General features: G+C 41.8%; 1 non-coding gene across 1 annotated transcript; it reads left to right on the forward strand.

The window, feature by feature from the left end:
• Positions 1 to 5,645: 5,645 nt before the first annotated feature.
• Positions 5,646 to 5,836, forward strand: LOC112204481 (U2 spliceosomal RNA). The gene has a single exon (XR_002938123.1). It is a non-coding gene; the product is annotated as a U2 spliceosomal RNA (small nuclear RNA).
• Positions 5,837 to 6,168: the final 332 nt, after the last annotated feature.

Consider the following 6,168-nt stretch of genomic DNA (forward strand, 5'->3'; position numbering starts at 1 on the left):
GGGTGAGGTGGGAGGATCAGTTGAGTCCAAGAGTTCGAGGCTGCAGTGATGCAGTGAGCTATGATCACGCCACTGCACTCCAGCCTGCGGGACAGAGCAAGACCCCATCTCTGAAAATAATCATTGTGCTCCTGGCATAGAGCTAAACGTATAGATCAACAGAATAGAGTTGAGAGTCCAGAAATAAATCCATACATCTATGGCCAATTGGCTTTGGTCTGACAAGGATGCCCAAGACAATCAGTGGAAAAAGAATAGTGTCTTCAACAAATGGCCCTGGGACAACTGGATATCTATGTGCCAAAGAATAAAGTTGGACTCCTATCACACTGCATATACAAAAATTAAAATGGATCACAAAAAATTTTAATGTAGTAAAGAAAGAAAAAAGAAAAAATAGAACAGCAAGAGTGTTAATTTAGAAAAAAAAAAAAATGGATCGATGACCTAAGAATAAGAGCTAGCATCATAAAACTCTTAGAAGAAAACTCTTCATGACCTCGAATTTGGCAATGACACCAAAAGCACAAGCAACAAAAGAAAAAGATAGATAAATCAGACTTCATCAAAATTAAAATATTTTGTATATCAAGGAAGGACATGATCAAGAAAGTGGAAAAGCAGCCTACATATCGGGAGAAAATATTTCCAAATCATATATCAAATAAGGGTTTAGCATCCAAAATAAATGAAGAATTCCCACAACTCAACAATAAAAATACAAGCAACCCAATTAAAAAATGGGCAAAGGAGGCCAGGTGCGGTGACTCACTCCTGTAATTCCAGCACTTTGGGAGGCTGAGGCGGGTGGATCATGAGGTCAGGAGTTCCAGACCAGCCTGGCCAAGATGGTGAAATCCCGTCTCTACTAAAAATACAAAAAAAAAATTAGCCGGGTGTGCTGGTGGGGGCCTGTAATTCCAGCTACTTGGGAGGCTGGAGCAGGAGAGTTGCTTGAACCCAGGAGGTGGAGGTTGCAGTGAGACGAGATCGTGCCACTGCACTCCAGCCTAGGCAACAGAGCAAGACTCCATCTCAAAAAAAAAAAAAAAAGTGGGCAAAGGATTGGAATAGACATTTCCCCCAATAAGATATACAAATGACCAACAAGCAATTGAAAAGATGTTAACATCATTAAGCAAATCATCATGGGGAAACGCAAATTGAAACCACAGTGAGTTTTACCACTTAACACCCACTAGGATGGCTATAATGAAAAAGATATATAATAACAAGTGTTGGCAAGGATGTGGAGAAATTGGAACCATCATATATTCCTGGTAGCAAAGTAACGGTACAGCCACTTTTCAAAGTTGTTTGACAATTCCTCACAAAGTTATAGAGTTGCCATATGACCCAGCAATTCCACTCCCATGTGGGCTTTGGTTTCTTAAGAGAATTTTATTTCTTAAGAGAAATCAAAACCTATGTCCACACAAAAACTGGTACATGAATGTTCATAGCAGCATTAATCATAATAGCAAAAAAGTGAAAACAACTCAAATGTCCATCAACAGATGAATGGATCAACAAAATGTGATTATTCATATAAAAGAATATTATTTGGCCATAAAAAGGAATGAAACACTGACACAGGCTGCAATAGGAATAAATCTTAAAACATTATGCTCAGTGAAAGAAGCCAGTCATGAAAGGTCATACATTGCATGATTTAATTTATATGAAATGACCAGAATAGGCAAATCTATAGATACAGAAAGTAGAGTAACGATTGTCAGTAGCTCAGATTGTTGTGGGGGAGCAAAAAAAAAGACTGCTAATGAGTATAGGTTTTCCTTTTGGGGTAATGAAAATGTTCTAAAATCAGATAGTGGTGATGGTTGCACAAACCTGTGAATATACTTAAAACCACTGAACTGTACAATAAATTTAAAAGGGAAAGTGTTGTAGTATATGACTTACATCTCAGTAAACTTTTATTTTTTAGAAAATCCAGTCCAATCCTGGGTAACTTCGCAAGACCCTGTCTTTAAAAAAAAAAAAAAAAAAAATTAGCCGGACATGGTGGTGTGTCCCCATGGGAGGCTGAGGTGGGAGGATCACTTGAGTCTGGTGGGTCAAGGCTGCAGTGAGCCATGATCACACCACTGCACTCCAGCCTGGGCGACAGAGTGAGACGCTGTCTCAAAAAAAAAAAAAAAAAAAGAAAATCCATTCCATCCTGGAAAACTAGGATGGTGGGATGGTATAGTTAACTGTATTCATTGATCTTTTTAATCTCTCACAATATATAGCAAGATGCCTTGTACCCAGAGGCACCAAAATATGTAGAAGGTAGTTCATAATACTTTACATCATTCACCAATCATTCCCAATAGTAGTTGAAGGTTCTCAAATGGTTCACAGACTCCTTGAGGCAAAGTCTGTGTCTTAGATTTTATATACATCCATCACGATTAAACATTGCATTGCAATTACACTGAGCCTTGAAATACTTGCAGTGTAGAAAAGCCCAGTATTTTGGTATCTTGACTAACCTATAACTCTTTTTTTGGAGACAGGGTCTCACTCTGTTACCCAGGCTGGAGTGCAGTGGTGCAATCATAGCTCACCGCAGCCTTGAACTCCTGGGCTCAAGCGATCTTCCTGCCTCAGCCTCTCAAAGAGCTGGGTACATGCCACCATGCCCAGCTCATTTTTAATTTTTTTTTGTAGCGACAGGATCTTGCTATGTTGCCCAGGCTGGTCTCTAACTCCAGGGCTCAAGTGATCCTCCCTCCTCAGCCTCCCAAAGTGTTGGGATTAAAGGCATGAGCCACCGTCCCTGGCCAAACCTATAACTCTTGATTATTCAGGAGGCAGCACCATGCAGGAGTTAAGGGGGAGAATGCTGAGTCAGACTATCTAGGTTTAAATCCAATTTCTACCACTTAATAGTAATATGATCTTGGTGTCATTTGAATGATGCATTAAAAATAATATTAATAGTAATATGATGTTGGACAAATGGCTTAACCTTTTTGAGCCTTTATTTCCTCATCTGTAAGGAGAGGATTAATAATAATAGTCACCACCTGATAGGCTGCGTGAAGGCTTAAATGAAGGAAGGTGTGTAAGGCACGCACTTGGCCCGGCTTGTGGTTAGTGCTTATTATTCACTTAACCAAAATTTATTGAGCACTGATTTTAATTTTCTGTCTCAAGGGAGAAAAGTTGAGAAAAAAAAGATATGTAAATAAACCAGTGTAGTAAAGGGCTCTCTGAAAAACATCCAAAGAGCGTAAGAGGGATTGCCAAGGCATGGGAAATCCTGTGTGTATGCGGAATGGGGCAGGGCATAGAATATCAAGGAACATTTTATATGAAAACTACCGCTACAACACAGTGTTTAAATTGTTTTTGTTGTTTTGTTTTTTGTTTTTTGTTTTTTTTTTGAGATGGAGTCTCGCTTGGGCACCAGGCTGGAGTGCAATAGCACGATCTCGGCTCACTGCAACCTCCGCCTCCCAGGTTCAAGCGATTCTCCTGCCTCAGCCTCCTGAGTAGCTGGGACTACAGGTGCATGCCACCACGCCCAGCTAATATTTTTGTATTTTTAGTAGAGACAGGGTTTCACCATGTTGGCCAGGATGGTCTTGATCTCTTGACCTCATACTCCATTTAAATTTTTTAAAAGTATTCATTCCCCAGGTGGACAAAGAAAGGGAAATAAGGACATTCCAAAAGGAGCAGGTGATGAGAGGAAAGCCTCATTTGTTCAGGGATCTAGGGTTAGCTTAGCAGGACAGGAGCACACCTGAGGTGAGGAGCAGTCACAGAAGGAGCCAGCTCGCAGCAGCCTCCTTTTCCCTCTTCATCAGGACTGATTGAATCACCAGGTGAATGGGACCCTCCCCTCCCCGCGCAGTGGAGGCACTTTCTTTGGTTGGTTTTGTTCGTGGCATGGTTGTGTCCAGAGGCCATAGAGCAGAAGACAGGAAGGACGGAATGAACTTTTGCCGGGCTCCAGATGGCTTGAATATTTCTAAATATCCTGGTCCTTTTACTGCTGACAAGGCCCGCCCCTGTTCACTGGTCAGTGGTCATTGTGCACCCAGAGGCTCCAGCACAACGTTTGGGAGTGACACGTTTCCTTGGTAAGTGCATCTGCATCCTGCACAAGCCCAGTTTCCCTTGTGTGCTCCCAGTATGCATTATTCCCACACTGGGCACCAGAAAGCCTGCAACAGGACGGCAGCTCCCAGAGGAGTCCCCTCAATTACCGACAATAAGCCTCTGTACATAAGCCCTCATCAGACGTGATTATGGCCGCAGGTTAATCTGGCGGTTCCTCCTAATTAATAGCCTGGAGTATTGAAGAAGCCAGAAGTGACCACAACACTCCAAGTTTTTGGAAAACCCCAGCTGGCTAAGTGTCAGCCTTCCTTTAGACCAAACCTTGGTCTGTTGTTTAACCACATCACCCTTTCCTGGAATCCAGCCCTCTGGCTGACACCCTTCTGTGGAGACAGAGTGTCCCTCTTGCGGCTCAGAAATACTACTTAGTCTTTTTTCTGCCTCAGCATTCCCATTCCTTGGTCTTTCAGCTTCCTCCAATCCATTCTTATCATCTCTTGAAAATTTGCTACATCTTTTCCCACTCTGTCGTTCCAGTTTATTATCTCCAGAGTTGTTTTATTATTTTCCTTCAAAAAACCTGAAGCACTTTTCTTTCCCTACTCCTTGATTTCCCAGTCTCTTTCTTTCCCTCTACCCCCATCTCTCTTCTCCTACTCCCTCTCTTTCTGTATTTTTTTTGTGTTTTGGCCTCAGATGAAAACAAACAGATTAATCACATTGTGTGTGTCATGGCAGTCTTGCTAGGTCCCATGCATGGTCCTCTATTCGTTGGTTCATGTTTTTTTCTGATTGCTTGATTTTAGTAATGTAATAACCTTCCATGAATCTAACAACCACTGAAACAAAAATGAGGATCTCACCAGGCACAGTGGCTCACACCTGTAATCCCAGCACTTTGGGAGGCTGAGGCGGGTGGATCATGAAGTCAATAGATCGAGACCATCCTGGCCGACATGGTGAAATCCCATCTCTACTAAAAATACAAAAATTAGCCGGGCGTGGTGGCCTCATGCCTGTAGTCTCAGCTACTTGGGAGGCTGAGGCTGGAGAATCGCTTGAACCTGGGAGGCGAAGGTTGCAGTGAGCCGAGATCGCGCCACTGCACTCCAGCCTGGGTGACAGAGTGAGACTAAGTCTCAAAAAAAAAAAAAAAAAAAATGAGCTTAACAATGTCCTCCAGCAATCCACTTGGTGGCTGGCTACCCGACCGGCAAGCACCCCACCCAGAGTAACCGGCTTGCTGAGTCTTGGGCTCCATGCCCTCCTTTCTCATTCTATGGCTTAATTCCAGCTACTCAACTATTCTATCTAAACTACTCTAGTTTTTTAGGTTTGTAAAAAGATGTAGCGCTGTATGTACTCTTTTTGTTTCTAGTGTTATTTTACAGATTATTTTTTACCTTTTATCTTAAAATAAGTTCAGGCCAGGTGCAGTGGCTCACACCTGTAACCCCAGCACTTTGGGAGGCCAAGGCTGGCAGATCACTTGAGGTCAGGAGTTCGAGACCAGCCTCGCCAACATGGTGAAACCCTGTCTCTACTAAAAGTACAAAAATTAGCCAGGCATCACTTCTCAGCCTTTTGGCTAAGATCGAGTGTAGTATCTGTTCTTATCAGTTTAATATCTGATACATTCTCTATCTGAGGACAATATATTAAATGGATTTTTGGAAATAGGAGATGGAATAGGAGCTTACCCCATCCACTCCATGCATTGACCTGGTATTGCAGTACTTCCAGGAATGGTGTACCAAAAAAAAAAAAAAAAAAATTAGCCAGGCGTAGTGGTGTGTGCCTGTAATCCCAGCTACTTGGGAGGCTAAGACAGGAGAATCACTTGAACCCAGGAAGCAGAGGTTGCAGTGAGCCGAGATCTCACCACTGCACTCCAGCCTGGGCAACAGAGTGAGACTCCATCTCAAAAAAAAAAAAAAAATGAAAATAAAATAAGTTCAAACTTACAGAAAAGTTGCAAGGATAATATAAACAACTCTATAATAGCTTTACTACAATATACAAGTATAATATATGGTAATATAACATAATATAGTATTATATGTAATATAAATATATTAATTATATGAATAG

The sequence above is a fragment of the Pan troglodytes genome, chromosome 11 (genome assembly GCF_028858775.2).
Source record: "Pan troglodytes isolate AG18354 chromosome 11, NHGRI_mPanTro3-v2.0_pri, whole genome shotgun sequence".
Lineage (NCBI taxonomy): Eukaryota > Metazoa > Chordata > Mammalia > Primates > Hominidae > Pan > Pan troglodytes.